The 23,390-nt window shown below is 54.7% G+C and overlaps 1 protein-coding gene and 1 pseudogene across 8 annotated transcripts in view; one reads left to right on the top strand and one right to left on the bottom strand.

The window, feature by feature from the left end:
• The window catches only part of NEK6 (NIMA related kinase 6), an 86,321-nt gene that overhangs the window by 7,561 nt on the left and 55,370 nt on the right, over positions 1 to 23,390 (top strand). For 3 of the 8 annotated variants that reach the window (XM_086325266.1, XM_086325256.1, XM_086325262.1), the window contains exon 2: positions 3,801 to 3,940. The exons of the other annotated variants lie outside the window; for them this stretch is intronic. The gene's annotated coding sequence lies outside the window, so the exon portion shown is untranslated. The remainder of the gene's footprint in view (positions 1 to 3,800; positions 3,941 to 23,390) is intronic. 8 annotated transcript variants of the gene reach the window in all.
• On the bottom strand, positions 11,634 to 23,333 carry LOC147362556 (uncharacterized; annotated as a pseudogene).

Genomic DNA, 23,390 nt, shown 5'->3' with positions numbered 1-23,390 from the left:
CTGAGGAGGCTGAGATAAAGGGCGGGTAAAACTGAGGGTGGGTGGGTGGGTGGGGCCGTGGGACGGGGAGCTGGGAGCTGACTGGGGTCCAGGCTTGTGGGCAGACCCCAGGCTGTGCAAAGCCAGGAACTTCCTGCCACTTCCTCAGCCTGTGAGTCCTTCAATAGAGCCTTTGTCCCAGACACTCACTACATGTTACATTCTGTTGTAACCCTTTATGTGGATTAACTCACTTCATCCTCCTGCGGTTCTGTGACTCGGGTACCGTTATGCCCATCTGATGGACAAAGAAACAGAATCCAGGCTACGTGGTTCTAATCACCATCAGCCTTCGTGTTGTGAGAAGCCTGTGTATGTGTGGCCTGGTCTGAAGGCTGCCGTCTGGAAGTGCCCGTTGTGTGGGCTGTGAGTTAGTGGCTAGGCCCAGGGCATTGGAGAGGGCCTCTGGGCAGCAGGAAGGAAGAGTATGAACCAAGAGGCAAATAGTAGGAGAGGAAGTCCCCCGGAGCCAAGTCCCCCGGCATCTGTGAGGTTTGGTCTTCAATGCAAGAGCAGGGGGGTCCCTGCTACTTCTGCAGCCTTACTCTTCACCAATGTCCCCCTCATTCACTCTGCCCCAGCCACACAACCTCCCTACTCTTCCTCAAACATGCCAAGCGAACTCCTACCTCAGGGCCTTTGCACTTGCTGTCCTGGCTTCATGAAACCCTTTTCCTCCTAATATTCCCATGACTTGCTCCTAGTCTTCAGCAGGACACTGAAAAAGTCACTTCTCCAAGGAGACCCACCGTCCCCACCCTGTCAGGATGAATCCCATGTCCATGGCTCTCCGTTCCCTGGACTGGTTTTATTTCAAGGCCCCTACCCGCCCCTGGCACCATGTTTGTTACCTGCCTCCCAGAATGGACCGTGACTCCGTGCGGGTGCGACTTGGTCTGTGGGCCGCAGCTGCACCTCAGTGTCCAGCACTGCACCTAGCAGTAGCAGATGCTCAATTAACTTTTGTTAATGCATGGAGAGTTTTAAGTGTGTGAGTGGCAGAATCCTCGAAGAATGTTTAGGGACTTCCCTGGTGGTGCAGAGCTTAAGAATCTGCCTTCCAATGCAGGGGGCGTGGGTTCAATCCCTGGCTCTATGGGATCTTATGCCATGGGGCAGCTAAGCCCCCACACCCCTACTCGAGAGCCCACAACTTGAGAGCTTGTGTACCACAAGGAAGAGCCCACACAGCCAAAAAAAAAAAAAGAGAATGTTTATATAGAGTTACCGAGCTGGTGGCAAAGTTGACTGGCTTTAGGGACCCCTCTTCATTCCTCCCAGTGGGCAGCAAAGGGCTGAGTTGTGTGTGGCAGAGCCTCCCTGTGCAGAGGTTTCTTACAGAAAGACTCATCCTTGGATTATTCCAAGAAGGAGGAAGCTAAACACAGAGGTTCCTGCCCAGAGTTGTGGGGGGGCTGTTCTCCTTCCTCTGCCCCTTTTCTGCAGAGGTGGCTCCAATTCTGCAGATAGTCTGTAGAGGAGGGGCTTTGGGTAGGATTGGGTGGGCACCATGTCTTAAAGCTGTGTTTTCTGTCAGGCACACTTATTTTTTTAGAAGACATACCTTTTGGGGGCTTCTTGGGAAAGGGGTAGAGATTAACTCTCCCAAGCACCTTGGGCACAGACATTTGCTATGCAGCGAATGAACAGGAGCCCCGATTCTGCCCCCGTCCAGAAAGCAAAGAACCCTTGGTTGAAAAAGGAGACAGTTCCCTAGCTTGGTGTGGCCTTGGTAAGCCACCAGGGTGGGTGCCCCGATGGCAGGACCACTGGGCACCACATGACAGACAGACTGGAAGCCCACCCCATGTGTTTGGCGGGTCCAGCCAAGTCTAGCTGGATTTAGTTACACCACGATCTCAAGCGTGGACTTGGAGTGCCTGACTCAGTATGTGTGCATTTCCTTTGTTCGTCTCCCCCAGGAATTTTAGTGGCCTTTTGTGTTTGTTTTAAATGCCAACCTCCTCAGCCAACCCAAGAGGAAATGAGGACTGGGTTTTTGTGCCAGAGGCTGGGGACAAAGGTGGGGCCTGCCCGTTCTCGATGGTGACAGAACGACATTTGGAAAACACACAAAGAAAATACTTGTACTCTAAACCAACAACTTTCATTTGCGAATATTTTTATGATCTCCTGGGACATCAGGCGTCAATCGTCTATAGGTTGGACACATGACCACTGTTTCCAAACACCCAAGATGGCAGTGGTCTGTGAAAGCATTTTAGTGACATTTGGGGACAGAAGAGGCAGTTTGGAAGAAGGTGTTTGGTTGATGGTGTGTGAGAAGTTCCTGGATGCTAGCATGGCTTAGGGGGTGGCATCTTTGAAACTGCACAGCGCTGAAAATTCCGGGACATGTGGTCACTGTGATGTGCTAATGTTAGCAATCGAGATATTTAATTACCCAGAAAAACCCCTTTGCCTACCCACTACGTGTTACTGGAGAGCTTTTATTTCTCAGGAGGTGGGTCTTACACAGTATAATTCGGACCAGCAGACAGGGAGTCATTATCCCTCATTCATTTATTAGCTAATTAAGTGATTTATCTGGTCACGCATTTATTCCTTCAATTGCTGTTGATCCAGCAACATTCAGTGGATCCTACTGCAGGCTGAGCCTGATGCTGGGCACTTGCAGGGGTCGGGGAATGAAACAGGGGAGCAGTTATAACTGAATCCCTGCTGGGTGCCAGCCCATCGGGCAGTTCTGTGGGCAGCAGGTGAATTAACTTACATCCCAGTGGACATTTGTAGAGCACCTACTATGCGCAGACCTGTGAAGATCCAGAAAGGGACATGACAGCATTCAAGGGGTTTGAACTCTAGGCCCATCTCATGAGGCCTTTCTTCAGTCCCGGCCCTCCGCTTGCTGTGATAAACCTGGCCAGCCACCATTCACAGGCCACACAGTGACATCCCCGGAATGAACCAGAAACAATCCAGAGGCCCCAGGAACCGGCGTGAGAACAAGGCATCCCCTTCACACGTGACGTCTCAGTTCAGCGTCTTGCCACCACCCAGCGTTCTGAGACAGAATGTGAGATCTCGTGGTTGGCTAAATACATAAATATTTTATGTCTCGATATTCTGAAAATGAAGCCCAAATGCGCAGAACTGCAGCACATCAGTGCTATAGATCATATGTTATAATAATCTGATGACATGTTGTTTAAATATTTATGGACTGATGTGACATGACAATGGGGGGAGAGAGCAGTCTCGGAGCAGAGTCGTGGCAGATGCTAGGAAGGAGGGAGCAGACTTGCCCGGTCCCGAGAAGCGTGTGCGATGCTCAGATTTCTCATTGAGTGATCTGGGGTTTCACGGCCATGGTGCTGGCTGTGTGCTGCGTCCTGCACGCACATCACCTCACTTACCCCTCACAGCAACCCCCTCCAGGATGGGACTTTTATTAACCCCAAGTTACAAATGAGAAACTGAGGCCCAGGGTAGGTCAGATCTGCCCCAGGGCACACAGCTGGGGGTGGCTCAAGGGTGTAGTCTGAGCTCTTCGCTTCTGTGAATTCCGCTCTCTCGGTGACGAGTCGTGTCAGAAAAGCCTGGTTGACCCCAGGCTCGGTACCAACTGGACTTTACAAACTGTAGAAAGGAAGGGGATGTCTGTAAGAGGTCAAGTGGGAATACAAACCCCAGGAATAAATATCTACCCCAGGACGAGGCCCCTGCAGCCTGGAGCTGGCGTGCAGTAGGGGCTCAGGATACGGCCTCCACCTTGTTTTTGTTCTCTGTTGGCTTTGCAGTCATTTGGGGAGGTCACCGCTGACTGTCCTGCTTTAGTGTCTTTGCCTCTGCTGTTCCCACTCCCTGCACTGTCCTCACCGACTGGCCAAGGACACCCCTCCAGCAAGGGAGCCCCTTCAGTCTCCAGTAGCCCCAGGAGGTGAGTGAGGGGGTCCTTGCCTTACAGATGAGGGGCCCCTGCCCACCTCCCAGAGCCAACCCCATGCCCCTGCCTTTGGGAGGCATCCTGCCTATGCCAGCTCTTCCCTCCACACCCTCCCTGCCCCTTTGCTGGACTGGCCCTCCCCACCTGACGGTGCTGCCAGCGGTCCTGCCCTGTGATCTAGTTGATCGTCACCTCCCCACCCTGGTCCACAAGACAACCATAAGTGACTAAGGATGGGACTTCAAAGGACAAGACCGGGAGGCAGGGTGGGTAAGGGGTGGGGACCTTGTTCTAAGAAGCTCCTTAGGCAGTGATGGCCTTAGACCTGGCAGCGGTGTCTTCTAGCTCTGCCAAGGCCCAGGGATGTCCCCAAGAGGCAGTAAGCAAATGGAAGGCAGGGCCAGCTATGTAATTTGGGGGCCCCGTACAAAATGAAAATGTAGGTCTCCTTGTTCAGAAAGCAGGAAGAAAGCTTTTTCCTTCCCTTTTCAGTCTCTCTCCCCACCTGCTGTGATGTTTTTAATTTGCTGTTTAATTCCATGATACCTTGGGCACAGGGACCCTCACAGGGCGAATATGGATCCTAGCAGATGCCACTGGCCCTACCCTATGGCTCGGCAGGCAGATGCACCTGACCGCACCCCTCGCCATGCCTGCACCCAGACCCCTGTCAAGAGTGGAGAATGTCAGAAGTTACTGGGAGTTGGGGGGCGGGAGGATGGGAGCAGGCAGCTGTGATCCTGGGCAAGGCAGGACCACTCCAACTCTCCAAGCTGAAGCTCCACACCCCCAGCACGTGCAGCATTGTTCCACAGGCTTGACTTAGAAAATGCAAGTTCAAAGATAAAGTGGGCTTTCAAGAGAGTGAACACAGAGCATGAAACCCCAAGCAAGGGGCTTCCTGCTGAGGACAGGGCCAGATGCGACGATGTGGCCACTTGCCCATGAATCTGGTGCTGATGGGAGGACTGTAACCTTTCAGAAAGAACAAGGTCCCTGTGTCGGGTCTCGGCCCAGGACTGAGACCAGTCTTACTGGAAGGGAAAGTTCTGCTGCAGGTACCTTCTGCAGACCGCTGGCCCCGGATGTGACTGCTGTCCGGTGGCCTGCTGGCCTCCCTCCTCACCTTGGGCCTCTCGAGAAGGACACTTTGTGATCATGGGCCCCGTCGGAAATGCCCCCCTCCCTGCTGTAATCCCTTCTGTCGTTGCCGGATGTTCCTGCATTGACAGACCCATCCCCTCTAACTTCCTGAGTGACAAGGGTCAGAAATCAAATGATAAGGTTGCTGACCTGCTTCCTCAGGAACAACGCCAAGCAGGTGGTGCCCCGGAGATCAGAGGGGGCTGGGCACTCGAGTCCACTGGCCACCCACGCTGTTTCCAGCCCTGGAATCACGGTGAGGTGGGGGCATGCAGCTTCAGGACGTCTGTCTGGCCACTCCCAAAAACATGAATGAGGGAGGCTCAGGAAAGTTAACTAATGCTTAGTATTCAGTACCTACTGTGGACTGGTGATCTGACCACCTGCTTTATCTGTGATGCCTTAGTTAACCTTTGCAACAATTGTAGGCTCCCCCAATTTTCCTGATGAGGATAACTGAAAGATTCAGAGAACGAAGCCATCAGTACAAAGCTGTAAGCCACTTGGTTTGAAAATAGATTTGAACCCAAGCCCAGATGACCCCTCAAACCACTGCTCTGCACACAGTCCCAGCCACGGCTGGGTGGCTGGGTCACTGCCTGGCTGGGACACTGCCCCCACCGCTGTGTGTGCATGGGACGGGCAGGGAGCTGGACCCCAGCGGCTGCTGTCTGCAGGCTCCTGCCTCTGGGAAGTCACCCTTCTTGGCAGGGAGCCGTCCTGAAGCTGCAGCTCCATCTCTTTTCCTCCAGGATCCAGCCAGCCCTGGGGCTACTCTTAGGATCGGAGATGAAGGCAGGAGAAGGTGGGTTAAACACACTGGGATGCAAGTCACACCTCTGCCTCTTGCTCACCGTGTCTCCTTGGCTTGTCGCTTCCCACTGGGGCCTCGGTTTTCTCACTGCAAATCAAGGGGTAATTTTAGTTCCTGTCTCAGAGGGGTTTTTGTGACCCCATATACAAAATGGGCATTCAGCAGTAGGTGGCTGTTTTTGTATTGGTAATTCATGGCACTGTGGGGCAAGGACTGCATCTTGGTGGCACCTGTGACCCTTGAGAGCACCTCTCCATGTTGGGACACTTTGGAAGTCCCTCAGCCCAGAGCCACCCTCCCCAGGGAGTTCATCCCTTTCTTGCTTTGCTTGGTTATTCATCGATTCCACAGATCTGGACACTGACCTAAGATGTATAACGATCAAGAGACAAGATGGAGCTGGCACTTCTGTGGGGAGAACAACCAGAAAACAAGAAATGGGGGAAGTAGGTCACTGGCCCAGGGGTTGGAGACAGATGACCGGGGGCCGTGGGCTTGGGGACTCAGAGTCCCTGGGCTGCCTGGTGGAGTGATGGTCCCCGAAGTCTCCCAGAGAAGGCAGTTGCTGGGGATTTAACATGCTGCCTGTTGTTCAATGTCCTTGCTCTCCCAGGGGGCCTGGGTTGGCCTCTTGGGGTCACTTTACCTCAGGTGTCTTTGAGAATGTGGTTTTCCCAGTTGGGAGGTGGGAGCGTCTCTCAGGCTCCCCCAGGACTCTCACCGGCTCCTTCTCAGGGCTACTGGTCCCTGGGGCCACGCCAGGAAGGCCCTGACTAGGTATTACCGCACTGACTCCCCTTGGTGACCCCGTGATGCAGGTTCTTTTGGTCCCATTTTACAGACGAGGAAAAGGAGACTGAGTCATTTGCCTAAGGGCTTCATAGTAGGTCTGTGCCTGAGCCGGGATTTGAACCCAGGCCTTTGACGCACAGAGCACACACCCTAAACCGCTCAGCTCTAGTCGGAATGGCCTACTATGTGTCTGAGCGGTGCTGAGATTAGAAAGGGCATCAGTGCTCTAAGTGGACTGAGAAGTGACCATTTCCCAGGGAGCTGGGTTTGCACTTACTCCTGGCTCCCAGGCTGTGGGGTGGGTGCTGGGGATCCTTGTGTTAGGGATGAGGAAGCGGGGGCCCAGAGAGGTTCATGGCTTGTCAAGGTCACTGAGCCCCAGGCAGCCTGACTGCAAGATCACTTGCTGTGCCTCTCGTTCACCTTGGCTATGTCCATCCCAGCTTTGACCTACATACATATTTTGCATTTGGACAAACTAAAGCCCCCTGGGCTTCCCAGGTGGTGCCAGTGGTAAAGAAACTTCCTGCCAATGCAGGAGATATAAAAGATGTCAGTTGCATTCCTGGGTCGGGGAGATTCCCCTGGAGGAGGGCATGGCAACCCGCTCCAGTCTTCTTGCCTGGAGAATCCCATGGACAGAGGGGCCTGGCGAGCTGTGGTCCATAGGGTGGACACAACTGAAGTGCTTGGTATGCATTTACAAAGCCCCCAAGATAATTCAGCAGTGTGATCCCAAACTAGGGAGAGTGTGAGCCGTTTGGGTCATTGTGGAAATGGACACCCCGTCCACAGTGAAGTTGCATTTGAGATCCCACTGATTCTCAGGGCAGGAAAAGCCGGGAGAGATTGATGGTGGTTATGATGGCCTATGGGTGTGAATTCCCCTGGGGACTGATGCGAGGGCCATAGGGCTTTATGGTATCTGGGACATCAAGCCTTTTAAAAGAAAATGTTCCCAAAGCTGTCCCATCCCACCAAAGGCAAGCAGTCCTTAAACGGCAAAGGAAGAGCTGTGTTCCGTGTTCACAAAATGGTTGAGCTGGCGTTCAGGCCCATTTATTTAAACCCAGAGTCGACGAGGCTAAAGACTTCAGCTCTGAGTGGCAGCTCGCCGCCTCTCTTGCAGCAGGGGAGCGTAATCTTCAGGGTTTTCTTCCCATTTACGGGTTTTTGTGTTGTTGTATATTTGTAAAATGAGGCTTCTGCTGGCAAAAGCAGGTTTTAGCGAGCGCGGCAGCTCTTTCAAGACCTAATAAGGCCCCAAAGGAGGGTGTGTTCCGGCAACACTTTCCTCCCCTCCGGGGGCGGCTGATTCCAGCTCGCTTTGTACACTTTGGGCACTGGGTACCATCCGTCTTGCCTCCCATTAACGGAATTACCGCCATCACTTCTGCGGGACAAGATAGGCCCTTTGGAACTGCCTTGGGGACAGAGGCAGGAGCAGCCGCCAAGCAGTTTTGCTTAGAGGGGAAAGGAAAGAAAAAAAAGAGAGAGAAAAAACCAATCTTCTGCACAGATTGATGGTTCCTTGGGTCCTGAGAGCCCGGGCTGAGGTGGAAAGGGGCAACAGGCTGCACCGGGACACCACCCGGAGGAAAGTGGGCAAGCTGGATGGCCCCTGTCCCCAACACATAAGGAAGGGCTGGTCATCCTGAACTCACCCCTTGAGTTCAGAGGAAGGGAAGGAGCGGGACCCAGCATTTGGGGGGTCTTTGCATATGCCTGACCCTGCACCGGCTGCTTTGGGCGCATCATGGGAAATGGGTGTCACTGGCTCCGTATACAGATGAAACAGAAGAAGCTCAGAGAGTCCAGGAACTCGCTTCAGATTATTTCACATGTGGTGGCCCTGGGTTCGTTCGTTTTCCTGGGCCGCCCCCTGGAGAACAGCAGCGCCCCTCAAAAGGTGACGAAGTAGCAGAGTGAGGACTCCAAGTCCAGACGCCTCTGCTTCACCCCCCAACACCCCCAATTCCACACGGCCGAGCCAGCATCTCGGGGGACTTTGCTGTTACACAATGAAGCTGAACCTGTCTCTTCATCTTTGTGAAATCAAGTCCCTCGTGGGACTGTGGCGAGGGGTGGCCGAGGAGGTAACAGCCACGGAGCCCAGAGCGGATTGGTGTTCAGAACTGTCCATGCCAGTTGCCCACCCTCCCCGCCGCCCCCCGCTTGCCAGGCCCCCTCCCTCTGCTGTGCTGAACTCAAGGCTCTTTTGGCCTGTAATGCCTTGCTTCTCGCTTCTCAAACTTCACCACCTTCTGGAGGCTCCTCTGACGTCAGGACACTGCTTAGGGTTTCGCTTTGGGCCCCAGGCCCCGCTGTGCTTCCCTCCTAGGCATGTCCCCTATCCCCTTCAGGCCCACTGACTGGTCAGTCCCTTGACTCGAAGCCTCTCCAGAGCTGAAAGTCCCCTTTCCTCTGTGGTCCCAGTGCCCAACCCAAGGCCCGGCCCAGCGAAGGTCTGGGTGACAGAGAGAGGGGGAAGAAGTGGTACACCCTTAATTTGCTCCTCAGGCCCTGCTACCATGGAGACAGCTGAAACTTGGAGACTGTGTCTAGAATCCAGGCCTCTGTTGGGGGCAGATGGGTTGGCTGGAGGGATGGAACCTGTCCTGTGGGGTGAAATTTTGTGACTCCTACACCCTGTGGGCCTGCTACAGGTGATTCCTTAAAGAAGGGTTTGATCCTGTGGGTGATGACCCTGTGGTCCTGTGATGACCCAGAGTTTGATCCTATGGGCCATGGGTGTTGGAAGGGTCTTGAGTTGGGGACTGGCTCCCTGAAGCCCATGTGGGACGGTGCTGCAGAGAGGGGATGGGGGCTGGCCTGGGGAGCAAGGGAGAGGTGGGCAGCCTGGAGCCGAGGTGAAGAGGGGCCTGGTGTCAGCACTCTGGGCTCCTACCCAGAGACCCCTGTGTCTTGGCAACAAAGCCAAGGATGCCAGTTCGAAAGAATGGTCTGTCGTGGCTTGAACTGCTTCAGGGCCTTGGGAATGATTCCCAGGTCTTGGGAGTGATTCCTCATGGGTCCGGCCTCAGTGTCCTCCTCAGTGAAGAAGGGGTAATGAGCTGCCCTTTGACCCTATACCTGGATTTGGGGTGGGGCTGGGGGGAGACCAGGGCCTGTAGGGGGTCAGACTTGAGAGTGAGGGAGGAGAATCAGGGAGCAGTAGTGAATTCCTGCAGAGACTGAAGGGGCTCTTGATGCCCCAGTGGCTTCGCTGTGAGCAGGGGCCCTGCGTGTGGCTGGGGCGTGTTGGGAGGGAAAGGCCTGGCTTAGGTGGAGGCTGCATGCCACGTGCCTGGTGCCTCCTCTGCAAATGCCAGTTCTTTCCTCTTAACGGTGTGGAATTATTTACATAGATTTATCAGCTATCTTTTTGAAAAAAAAAAAAAAAAAACAACTTCTCCCCCTACTGCTACTGTTTCTTTTTAACAGAGCATGCATCAGGGCTTTACACGTGCTGTCATCTTGCAGTCCTCACCTTGTAAATGGCTTCGTTTTATAAGTGGACTCAAGGCTCAGAGAGGTAAAGTGACTTAGCCAAAGTCACCCAGCAAGGATCTGAACCCAGATCATCTCCCCTGGAAGCACCTGGGGATCCATAGGGGTTAACCAGTTTGGGGATGGGAGAGCTAGATGGAGGACACCAGATATGCAGGGGCCGGAGGTGTGAAACCTCCAGGTGCCAGGAAACGATAAGAGGCTCCATGGAGTCAATGTGTCGGCTGGGATTAGGATCAGAGGTCAGGAGGCCTTGGATGCTACGCTCTGGAATGATGACTTGATCTGGAAGCTTTGAAGGTTGATAAAGGAGGGAGATACAGTCAGGACAGTGTTTCTGGTGGTGTGTGTGGAAAGTGGTCTGGTGTTATGGAGGGTGTTCAGGCCAGGAGACTGGGAGGCTGGTGTGGTTGTCCGTGTGGGCTCTCCCAGAGCCTCTCACCTGCCTGCTGCTGAAATTCCTCCCAAAAAGAACCTTTGGCTCTCTCCCACCCACCGGCCCAGCCCCTCTGCTGGGTGTCGGGGTGGGAGGCCCCCTCACCTCCACACTCTCAGCCTCTTTCACAGCTTTCTTGTGAAAAACAAGGCCGACGCCTATCAACTTGCTGGGGACAACGTGCGAATAAATGATAAAATATGTAAAGCTCACAGCAGCTGCTTTGGGAAGGGGAGAAAAAGTGCCACGGATGTGTTATTTCCCCTAAATCCGGATTTCTGCATTTTTTTTTTTCCTTTCCGGGCATGAGAAGCTGGAGTTAATGGGAGTGTGTCCGCCCGGGAATACATTTATTTCCCCCGATTTTCAGGCGGTCTCATTAATCTGTTAGAGACCCAGTTTTCTAATGCGCTTCCTGGGAGCCCGTGGTATCGTCACTGTGATCGAATTCCGACTCTCTCCTTATTGATTGATTGATTAGTCTGGAGGAGGCAAAGCTGTTCGTATGAGCAGCTCTGAGCTTTAATGTTTGTCTGTGGCACGTTGTTGTAGGGTTGTGGGGGGAGTGGGCCGGGGTCCGAGGTCCCCCTGACCCACCCGGTCATTGGCCTGGCTTGCAGGTGACCTGTGGCACACAGCGAGGAGCCAGCGTCAGTTTTGGTGTGAGGCTGCGTTGAAGGGTCGGTGGTGCCTGGAGGGTGAGCTGGCTGCTCCCTGGAGCTGTCTGGGCATCGTTTCCACAAAGCATGAGCCTAGCTTAGCCCAGGAGCCCTTGCACGCCCCCTCTCAGAGCCAGGTAATGCCAGGGTGGTTCCAGAGGAGATGAGTCTGTCCCAAGGGGCTGGGCGTACCCCTCCCACCCTGGTCCCTCACAGGGCCCAGCACTCACTTGGGATGCAATCTAAATATTTTTGTCTTAAAGGGATGAATGAGGGTGACTGGACTGACGCGTTAGTTACTGTCTGGGTGACTTCATGTGCCTGGGTGGGGTCTCATTTCATCATCACCAGAACCCATTTTTCAGCCGAGGAGACTAAGATTCAGAGAGGTGAGGATCGTGCCTAAGACACCCAGCAGAGAAGCCTCGGCCTGCTGTTCATGAGACGTGTCTGGCCCTCCACTCTGGTTAGAGCACCAGCCCCTCTACTTGTTAGCCTGTCCCTCTTTCTTTAAAAACTATTTATTTATTATTTATTTGGGCTGTGCCGAGTCTTAGCTGTGGCACTTGGGATCTAGTTCCATGACCAGGGATCGAACCCAAGCCCCCTGCACTGGGAGTGCAGTCTTAGCCACCGGACCACCAGGGCAGTCCCATAGCCTTACCCTCTTGATGCCAAGCTCCCCAAGGGCTGGACCTGGCTGCCCAGACCAGGTCCATGCTCCCTCCTCCCTCTTCCTTTCCCTGAGCTGTGTTTTCGCAGGGGAAGGCAGTAGCCGGGGCAGGTGGGCCTCCTATGTGCCACGCACACCCTGAACACTGCCTCCACGGTCTCATTAAACACGGCAAGTGAGCTTCTTAAGGAGGGCTCCCTCCCCGTTTTCACATCATGAAAAGCGAAGCTCAGAGAGGCTATGAAACTTGGTCAAGATTTCCCAGCTGATAGGTGAAGGACCCCAGCTTTAGATTCAGGGAGGACAATCGCCTGCTGAAACAGACCTGCTGGTGGAGAACGGGTGGTTTTTTGTGGGCTGACCAGGGGCGTGGTGATTTAGAAGGCTTGACTTTTTCAGCGGTCTAACCTGGGGGCGTGATGACGTCAGAGGCTTTCTCACCAAGAAAGAGCAGGGAGTCCGCTCGGGTCAAGCAGGGTGACCGGGGGCTCCCGGGGCCCCCTGGGACACATGGGGCAGTAAGGCCCCCAAACCACACCAGTCTCAACCACCTGCTCCAGCGTTTCCCTTTCTGGCTTCAGTTGCCCTACTGATTATTTGCTAAGCAGTTTGCTGCACGATCTGATTTAATTGTCCCAGCGACCCCATGAAGCCTTATTTATTCCACCCCAGCCCGCTTCTCAGCTGCGTTTCCCTCATAGCACTTATTGAGTCTGAAATGGCCGCGTCTGTTTGCTGCTGTGTCTGGATCCACCTCTTGACCACACACCTCTAGAGGGACAAGGCTCTCTGCTTTGTGCCTCAGACAGCCCTTGGCTCTGTGAGCTTCTCAAGAAAAGCCTGGCAAATGATGACGGAATGAAGGAACCTCGTTTTCTTGGCCCGCAGAGCACAACTCTGTGCCCTTGGTCACCCGCCGGGGCAATGTGGACCCCCTGCCCGTCGGGGGCCAGCTGGGGCCTCTCTTGCTGACCAGCCTTCAGCCTGGAATACCAGGTGTGCCTGGGTGCCCGCAGGTTCACGCCGCCCAAAGAAACTTTCAGACTGCGCCTGTGGCTTTGGATCGGCTCAGAAAAAGCGTGTCCTGTGACTGCTCAAGGAATCTGGGCATTTAGCCCAGAAAAGAGTGTGTTTCCTGGCTTCCTGAGAGCTGGGGCCCACCCTGCCCCTGGCCTGGGCGTGTAGAAGGGGAGGGAGGGAGAGATGGACACCAGCCCTGGAAAGGCGAGGACGTCTGGCCTTATCATCTAAGGTTCCTGAGACTGTCCAGGCAAGGCCACCCCAGCACGGTGGGGCAGAAAGTTTCCCCAGCGTTGGGGGCATCTCTAAGATGAGATTAGCACTCTCGAGTTACTGGAAAAGAAACATTCCTTGAACTCAGACAGCTTGTGATCCCCAGCGGCTCTGCAGGCCACCTCACTGGTCACCACGCGGTAGTCGTGGGTGCAGTGGTCACAGAGCTCAGGGTGACTGGCCTCCACTGGGTCATTGGGCCGCCCCCTGGGGCCAGATGTTTCGAAAGCCACTCCCCGCAACGCCAGGCATCTGGCCTCTCCCTCCAAGGCTGGGCGCGGGTTTACGAGGTGTCTTTGAGGAAGGCTGGAGTCATCCGGCCCGTGATGTCTGCTCGTTGCATAATTTCACAATTCGGTTTTCTTTTCACAAGAAGGGTCAGTGCTTCTCTCTCCTTCTCCCTCCTCCTTTTTCCTCTTTTATTTTCTTTCCCTCTTGATCCTCCCTCATTGACTGGCCCGGAATGCCTCCGCCCTCTGGCTGGGAGATCACCGAGTCCTCAGAGGAGATTAACTGGAATTACCCACAGGTTAACTGGAATATACTTGTCAAGTCTCTGAGATGGAGAAACCTCCTTTTTGTACTCAGCGGAGAGTGGAGGAGGCCAGCCTCCCTTTTCCTCAGCGAGGATTTTAAAAAGTCACCCAGGAGGGGCACAGCGGCTGGAATTTGGTTCCCAAACCCCAGACCCAGGCCAGGTCTGGGGCTGTGCAGCTGTCTCACTGATCCTTGGTGACGTGAGAAACTTAAGGACAGGCCTGGCCTCAGCTGCTTTCTTGTGTTGGGTGTCCTTTTATGCAGGATGGTAACGACAGATAGAAATTATATTCTAGATGTCAGACAGCGCTGGCAACCTTATGTCCATCTTCAGAATTTGGGAGGATCTTTACAGGCCTGTGAAAGCCCTAGGCCCATGCTCAGTCACTCAGTCGTGTCCGACTCTTTATGACTCTGTAGCCCACCAGACTCCTCTGTGCATGGAATTTCCCAGGCAAGAATACTGGAGTGGTTTGCCATTTCCTCCTCCAGAGGAATCTTCCTGACCCAAGGATGGAACCTGTGTCTCCTGCATCTCCTGCCTTGGGGGCAGATCTTTACTCCTGAGCCACAGGGGAAACCCATCACTAATTAACTTCCTCTGAAGCACCCGAAACAGAAGTAGAGTCTGAAGGAGTCTTCGACGCCTGGAGAAGCCGGGGAACCTCAGCTGCAAGTGGAAGGCCAGCTGTGCTTGTGGGGCGGTGGGGGTGGAGGGGAGCGTGTTGGTTTCCTTGAGCTGCTATGACAAATCCCTGCCAGTGGGGTGGACTGAAACAATAAAAACTGATTCTCTCACAGTCCTGGAGGCCAGAGGTCCAAAATCAAGGTGTTGGCAGCGTTGGTTCCTTATCGAGGCTCTGAGGGTGATTCTGCTGGGTGCCTTGCTCCCGGCTTCTGCTGGTTACCAGCAGTCCTTGGCGTTCCCTGGTGAATACACACACCTCTCCTATCTCTGACTCTGTCGTCATGTGGCCGTTTCCCTGTGTGTCTCTGAGTTCAGGTTTCCCTCTGCTTATAAAGATGCCAGCCATTGGATTTAGGGCCACCCTAATCCTGTGTGACCTCATCTTAATTCAGTTGCGTCTGCAAAGACCCTGTGTGAGTTTTGTAGGGATGCTGTCTGACCTGGTTCAGGGCTGAGGGTAGGGCATAGCTGAGCCGTAGTCCTCTGGACTGTCTGCGGCCATTTGCATTGGGTTAACCAGGGTACCCAGGGGTCCCGCCAGCATTCCCACGGAGGAGACAGATGTGCACAAGGACCCCAGTTCAGGAAGGAGAGTCATAACCCCCAACTGTAAAGACTGAGAAACCCTGGAGGTGACCCGGGCAGGGGCTCGCTGACCCCAGTGCTCTGCATCCTGGACTTGCTGGCCACAAGCATTTAGTCCTTCGGTGGCACCAGCCCAGGTAGCTTAGAGCCAAGAGCCGCTCCTCTTCCTGCACGAGCCGCCAGCCGTGGCCGGGCTCCCCCGTCAGGGAGAGGGGCCCCTCCCAGTATGACAGGGCCCCACCACTCTGGGTGGTGCATGCCAGTGTGGCCTCCGCCTGCTATGTGGGTAAAGGGCAGCCCGCAGGGCATGAAGGAGGGATCCCAGGCTCTTTTGTTTCCCCAGGGACTCTTATCTCTTTTGGCAAAAGCCCTGTGACCAGTCGTTTCCGGAGACACGTCCCAGCCTGACACCTCCTGGCCAAGTGATCTTGAGCAAGCAAGTCCTGGGCCTCTCTTCATCTCTCTTGGCCTCTCCCGGGCGATAGTAGAGTTTCCAGCTGGGCCCGTTTCTGAATTAGGGAACGCTGCATGAGAGTTTGTAACAATCTTTTGTGAATCTTTCTGGTGCCTAGCACGGAGCCTGGCACACAGTCGGTGCTCAGTGAATACTCAGCAAATAGGAGAGCATGTCTCGGAGCCCAGAATGTACACTCCGTGGCCCTCCTGAGTTACAGCCCCAGAAGGGTCTCTCGAGAGGGAGATTCTGTAGGCATTTCCTTCCTCCTGTCTGTGACGGTCACCGGAGATGACCAAGGCAGGGGTGGGGAGGTTAGCGTACGGAGGCTTGATGCTGCTGAACTGTGATGGGGGCTTTCATTCATCACATAACTCATTGAGTAAAATCATACCTCAACTTGGTACCATGGGTGACAGAGTGTGAAAAAGAGCCTGGAAGAGGAGCCTGGAGACCCGAGTTCTGGTGCTGGCTTTGCACGCCTTACCGGCTCTCTGCGCTCAGGGTCGCTCCCCCCACCTCCCCGCCCATTTGCAGAGCTGAGGCCACGGCTGTCGTAGGGCCTCTGTCCCACACCTAATGCTGGGCCCATCCAGCTTCCAGGCCTTTGCACAGGCTGTGCCATCTGCCTGGAGTGCCCTCCCACTGCTCCTCCGCTCAGAGCAGCTTCCTCTTCTGAAGAAACAACACCCCATTCTTCGGGCAGACTGCAAGATGCTTCCTTGTGTTTCCACACTCTGGGTGTGCAAAGCAGCAGTCACACTGGCTTGTAGCTGTGTTGGCTTGTGAGACTCCTCTCTCTCTCTCTAAATGGGGAGCCCCACTGAGGATGGACACTGGTTCCAGTACCTGCTGGTTGATTGAACAAATGATTGAAGGTCCTTGAGCCCATTACTTCTCTGCTCCAAGCCTCAGTTTCCTGTCTTTCTGCTTTCAAGCACAGGAAGTGGGCTGGTAGATTCTTTGGGGGGTTATTCTTAGGTCTCTGGTGAGACATGAGACCTCAGATGAGTGGATTCAGGGTTTTTCCTGCTCCCAGGAATAGAGCAGTGCCTTGGCGGTGGCTGTGAGTGTGTTTGATGAATGACTGCCTGCTGTTGGTGCAGTGGTAGAACACTGTGTGGGAGATGTTCTGGATTCTCCGTGCAACATTCCCGCTTAGTGGATTCCAGTGTCTTGGGAAAGCCTAGATTGCGGCAGCCTCGACGGCATGGTCCTGACTGCCGTTGCGTCAACCTTCTCCACCTATCCCTCCGCAGGGGTTCTCCCCACTTTGAGAGGGAAGCGTGTGTGCTTCCTCTAAACATTCTCTGTCCAATGCCTGAGACTCCGTATGCACCCGCCCCGCAGAACTCCCCCTGTGCGTCCTTGTCTGGCTGGAGCTCCCCTTCATAATGTGGACGGCAGGCTCCGCCGGGTTCATCCCCATCTCCCAGGCAGGCAAGGAATTTCAACCTCCACCTTTCCCAGCTGTGGGAATCGGCACCTCTGTGAGCCTCAGTCTCCCCATCTGCAAAATGGAGATAGTAATGCCACTCTGGGAATGACCCGGCGGACCCGAACACGTGACACAGCGCGTGGCTCGGAGTGGGAGCACGTTCTCATCATGAGTGCGTCTTCCTGGAGAGATCCGAGTGACACAGAGATCAGCAGTCTGTTTGTCGAAGCCAAAAAATGTCCGTTGTCTGAAGAATTCTGTTTTGGAAGACAAGCCCAGGTTTTGGGTCAGAACCTTATTCCCTCAGGAATTTCACGGTTGAGCATCCAGACAGATTTTATAAGCTTGGTGACCACCCAAGCCTTTGAGCCTTCCACGTGGATGTTCCCAGGTCAGGCTTATTCGGGAATCTCTTGCCCAGCTGGGCTGCTTGTCGCGTCGGTAGCATCATTTCCAAAGAGCAGGTTCTGTCTGGCTGTGAATAGATGTTTTTCTCTGTCTTTCTTGGATGTCTGAATGGCAGTCTCCCTCCTGCGGTCCCAGAGGCCGACCTGAGCGTAAAACTCCAAAATGGACATCAGAGCAGGGTCATCCATGCCTGCTCGGACTCTGGGCCCCCAGTGAGCCTCAAAGAGGTGGGTCAATGGCTGCTGTGACCTGGGAGTTTCCTGAGGGTCTCCCGGGGTGTGGTTATAAAGGCTGCTGAGCAAAGTAAAGGAATCAGAGTTCGTGGACAAGGTAGCAGCTGAGAGCAGCAGGCAATTTAAGAAGGATGGCTCGGGGTGTCTAGAAATCTGCCTTCTGGCATCCAAGACACAGATGCAAAGCCCCTGAGGGCAGGAGGGACTCTGGTGATATGCCTCCTGCAGGCTGAGGGCTTTGTGCTCAGTGGTTAGAGCCACAGTACCTGAGTTCATACCCCAGTTCTCCCACTTATGCTGGACAGCACACCTAACCTTTTTGTGCCTCCGTTTCCCCCTTGTGTAAAATGGAGCTAATTATGTACTATAAGGGGGTCAGGAGGTTAACCTCACTTAAGTGCATTAGAAGAAGGCTCAGGGCGTAGTAAACTGTTGTTCAATCACCAGGTCGTGTCCAAATCTTTGTGGCCCATGGACTGCAGCACGCCAGGCCTCCCTGTCCCTCACCTTCTCCCAGGGTTTGCCCAAGTTCATGTCCATTGAATTGGTGGTGCCATGCCACCATCTCATCCTCTGTCGCCCTCTTCTCCTTCTGCCTTCAGTCTTTCCCAGCATCAGAGTCTTTGCCAATGAGTATCAGTAAACTGAGGCCCTGAGAGAGCAAGGGGTTCATCCGTGGTCATCCAGCAAGTCATCGAGCAGCCAGGCAGAAACTCATGATTCCTCATCTCGTGGACACTCCCCCCTCCTCCCTCTGCCCCCTCAGTCAGACTGTTTCAACTCGCCTTCTGCAGAGGAAATCGCGTGACCCCCTCAGCCCACAAGAATTCAGACTGTACAGAATTTCGGAAACCTCTTCGGGCTGGCCAGGGGCCTTGTTGCAATTCCATTCAGCTGCTAGTTCTTTTTCCTTCCCTTTTTTTCTTTTGAAAGCTGCAGAAGCTTTCCTTTTCTATCTTCTCAAAGAGAAGAATTAACCTTCTGGCAAAGGAATTTGAACTTAGGTACCTGCTCTGTGTCTCTGAACCAACCCCTGCCCTCTTTCTGAGCCTCAGTTTCCTCATCTGTAAAATGAGAAGAGTTCCCTCCCCCCACCCCCCGCCTTGGCTGGACGGCCCCCACCTGCCAGCCGGTAATTGCTCTGGGGACAAGTGAGCTGAGACGTGCCACCCAGAGCGCGGATCCGCGTTGACGGTCGGGTGAGCGCTGACTAAACTAAAGCTGGTGACGCATCCTTCTAGGAAGTGAGGTGAAACCCACCAGAAATGCTGCCCACTTCCGCCCACCTCCTGGTTGCAAAGGTTATTTGAGTCATCAGAGTTGCCTGTACTTTTCTCGCTGTCTTGTTTCAGTGAAATGCTCCTCGGCCCCTCTGGGCTGATGCCCGATGGCCAGGACTGTCCCATCTGCAGACGTCAGGACCGAGGGGCTTGGCGGGCACCCCAGCCATGAGCTCTGGAGGCTGCCAGCCCAGGGGGTGAATCCCAGTTCCCAGGCTGGTGACGCCACCCCTCTCTGAGCTTCAGTCTCCTTATCTGCGAAATGGGTGGGTGAGCCCCACCAGCAGGGTGAGCTGGCAAGCCCCAAATAGGTGGACGGGAGACCCCACTCATGCTCTCTTCTCTCTTGCTTAAGAGGCCCTGGCTCTTCTGGGCTCCGGCTGGGGCACTGGAGATGTTTATAGGCCTGAGTCCTCCCTGACTGTGGGGGACAGAGGGACATTCGGCCAGGCCAGGAAGTCTGGAGGCAGACCTTCACCCATCAGGGCCAACAGCAGCCTGAGTGCAGCCCTCTCAGCCTTCCAGTGGGGAACCACGGGCCCAGGCGGGGAAGGACCCAGAGCAGGGAGGCCGTGGAGCCTAGACTAGAACCCGGGATCCTAGACCAGGAGTCCCTTTGCCCTGGGTTCTCCTGGCACCATCGGGGGCCAGCCTGGCTGAACCTGGGAATTTAGAGATGGGTGCCATCATGGGCCTGGAGTGGAATTGGGACTGAGCCCTATTTTGATAGGCCCTGGCAGGGCCCTCAGGCAAGTCATGTCCAGCCCTGAGCCCCTATTTCCTCATTTCAGAAAGAGGCATGTATCCTGCTGGGCCCACCTCTCAAAGTTGTCCTGAGGCTTCATAAGATGGTGTGGGTAAAAATCCATCTGCAGACCAATCAAGAACTGTCCAGATGTGAAGAATTTGATAATTGTCATCCCATGGGGCTTTTCTGTATCCCTGTCCCTCAGTGCCTGGTACAGAGTAGGTGCTCGTTAAGTGTTGAATCAATGAAGAACAATAGGTATCATTTATTAAGCACCTGCTACATACTAAGCATCACCCAGGGAACTTGCTGTGAGGTGCTGTAATCCTCACAACAACCTTGGATTGCAGGTATGTCCCCATTTTACAGATAAGAAAGCTGAGGCTTAAAAAGTAAAGTCATTTATCTAAGGTCACGCACAAGTGGAGTGTGAGGAAGTCAGGATTCACACCTGACTCTGAAGTCCGTGTGTCCTTCCTGGTGCTCACAGTGGCCTGCTAGGTCGCCCTCTCCCTGGGCTATGCTGGTGTTTAACAAATAGGTCCCCAGGCCAAGGGGTGGTGGGGTGGGAGGGAGAGGGATTTGCACAAAGCCTTGATTTGTAGCATTTGCCAATTTCCATGGAATAAATATCCTACCATGCCTGATTGCAGGCAACCAACATGATAACTGTCTCACAGAACCCCTGAGAATATAGCAAGCAGCCCCCCACAAGCCAGTAGTCATGGCTCCAGTACCCGTGCACCCCTCCACTTTGCAGCCCCTCCCATGTCCAAGGAAGGCCACCGTGTTAGCAGCGCCCCCTCTGTGGGACGACAGACTGGAACCAAGCAGATGGCTTGGGTGGGCATACCTAGACCCCTCCCCACAACCCTCTCCCTTTAGAACCCCTAGAGCTCCCTGGGGTCTCAGTATCACACAAAGACCTGGGGAGAGGGGGATGAATGAGATGCGAAAGCTGATCTGTAGCACCGAGACTGGAATATTAAGGCCTGCCAGCCCCACCGTGTGCAATATTCCTGCCAGGCCCGGAGCAGAGCCCTGTAAACGCTGGGATATAATGGACAATAAAAGTCGCTGGAAAATAGTGAGTCTCCTAGGACCACTGTCATCCCTGCCACACGCTGCTTGCTGCAACCACGAGCCCTGTGATCATGAGGCACGATCGTCATGTAAATATATAGGGTCTCTCGCCAGCCATGGGCCAAGATTTATTTTATTGAGACAGTGCGGGGAGGGAGGCGGCTCAGGTTCATCGTCCTGGTAACTTTGTAAAATGCTTTGCCATCATTTCCAGCTTCCTGGAGAATACAGCAGGAGCCAGTGTGATCTCTCCCATTTTCCCCCAAGGGGGGACAATCCCTAGAGGCGAGGTCACCTCCTGCCTCATTCACAGGTCATGAGATCAGGGACCCCTGAGGAATGAGGACCAGCCTTGTTGTGACAGTCGGTTCACAGAGTGAGTTGCCGGAAGTAATTGTGGGAACATTGCTGTTGAATGAGCGCTGGTTCTTTATGGCGATAACGGTAATCATAATAGTAGTAACAGCCACATTTATTGAACTCTTGTGTATGCCTTGTCCTGCTAGTCCTGAGCTGCTGGTGTTCCACCTGCGTATCCTCCACTTTGTCCTCATAACAACCCCATGAGATGGGTCCTACCCGGCCCCTGTTTACAGAGGAGGGAACTGCACAGAGGTAGCCCAAATTCCTGTGGCTGGACAGAGGCAAGTGCAGGATTTGAACTTGGGGCTGTCAGAATCCAGAGTCTGTGCTGGGCTGTCTCACCTCACTTCCGGGCCCTCGGGTCTCAGATCAAATGCCACCTGCAGATCCCTGCAGCCCCCTTGATTGGCCCAAGTTGGAATCAGTGGCCCCTGCTTTGATTCTGCAGTGTAGTTAAGCACTTTGGTCTGGTTCCCCCACGACCACAAGGATTCAGGCCTACCTTTCCATCCAGGCTCTGTCTCTCTCCAGCTGGGACATGTCCGGCGAGTCATGTGACCTCGCTAGCCTCAGTTTCCTCATCTGTCAAATGGATGCACTGTGTGCCTTGTAGGGTGGCTTTGTAAGCACACATGCACCCGACACCCCTCAAGGATCTGGCCTGCATCTCTCATCTAACAGGTGCTCTGTGTGTGGATGCCCCGTGTACACATTCCACCTCCATGGTTGTGTGTCTGAGAGCCAGGAGGCCTCTGAGCCGTCTCCCCACATGGCTGTGACTTGTCACGAGGGAGCATGACTTGTGGGGAGGGCAGTGTGCAGGGCCTGGGGGTGCTGACAAAGCCTTCCAAGGCCAGAGAGAGAGTCCCTTAGCAATCCCAGACCCAGATGGTCTGGTTTTCCTCCCAGACCTGAGCCTGGGATTAGATAGAGGCTCCCAGAGCTCAGATACAGTCCACGCCAGTGAGTTGCAAATCCTCCGTCAGCCTCATAAAAATTGTTGGCCCATGAAGAGCCCTCCTAAGACTGCAGAGCCTGACCCACCATGTTGTAGGTGGGGAAACTGAGGCCAGGAGATAGGCCATGACTTTCCCAAGGCCATGTGGCCCTTTGAGATTCCCAAGTGAGTCCTGAGCCACCACGCCACACCCGGGGGCTCAGAGCAGGATTCACCCTCGAGGAGTTAAAAATGGCCGCCTAACTTCCCAGGCCAACTCAGGGACCGCTGGGGTCCTGGGGGTGGAAATGCGACACAGGAAGGTCCAGGGCCACACCAGAGATTATGTGCTGGCCCAGAACTCCTCAAGGGGTGGCAGGACTAGAGGGAGGAGACACCGTTGCCCACAGACTGAGCCACACTGAGCCACACGGAGGTCATGTTGGAGGCTCATGGTGACCCGGGAGGCTCTGAGAGTCTGGGGACCACTGGGACTATGCCCCTCAGCACAGCTCCGCCCCCTCTTACGAGTCCCAGGTGGACAGGTGGGGGGTGACTGGCAGGGCATATGTGCCCACAGGCATGGAAACTGATCAGAGCCAAGGTGGACTTCTGGAAGGTTCTGGCTACTCCAGTCAGGAGGAAGAGAAAGACTCCCATAATCTGTGTTTCTCCAGGGTGCTAGTATGTCCTAGATGAGCATCCTGGAGGGCATTCCTCTCCAGCAAACAGCAGGCCAGAAGCAGAAGAGAAACAATGGTTAGGCAGAAAGTGCCCAACCCGAGGGCCTGACCGGCCTGTCTGGAGCCTCTACAATGGGTGCAGGCGGATGCCTCCCAGCTCGCCGGGTCATGAAGGACAGTCCTCGAAGGGGTGCCCCATGTACTGGGGCTCCGCACACCCGCAGACCTGTGGACAGCTGGCCAAGGGCCCAGCCACAGCCACCCAGGGGGCCGACACCTGGCATATGCCCGACAGTTGGACCCGGCTGGTGGGGAAGGTGCGCTGGCAGGTGGCCGAGCCCCAGTGCCAGGATCCGGCTCCCTGTGTCCTCCGGGGCCTCAGCTGCCATATGCCCGTGTCAGTCCCAGCGGTGGAGCTGCAGATGGGGCCCAGGGTGGAGCTGGCTCTCATTCTGGAGAAGGAGGCAGGTGCCGGCCACGGGAGTTCTTTTCGGAGACAGAGGGCTGGAGCGGGCCTGGAGGCGTCCCTGTCTTCTCTCACGTGCCTGCAGGTCCGCCAGCCTCCATGCCTTTGATCCCACTGTGTTCTCTGCCGAAACTCACCTCCCCTCTGGTGCCAACCCTGGTCATCCTTCCAGGCCCCCCCGGACTCCACCTCACTTAAGGAGCTGGCCATGACCTTGCCTG

This window comes from Bos grunniens, chromosome 11, assembly GCF_055505025.1.
Source record: "Bos grunniens cultivar Pamir isolate PY7600 chromosome 11, Bosgru_T2T1.0, whole genome shotgun sequence".
NCBI classification, from domain to species: domain Eukaryota; kingdom Metazoa; phylum Chordata; class Mammalia; order Artiodactyla; family Bovidae; genus Bos; species Bos grunniens.
The sequence above is the reverse complement of the archived record's forward strand: the minus strand, read 5'-3'. Positions and strand labels throughout refer to the sequence as shown.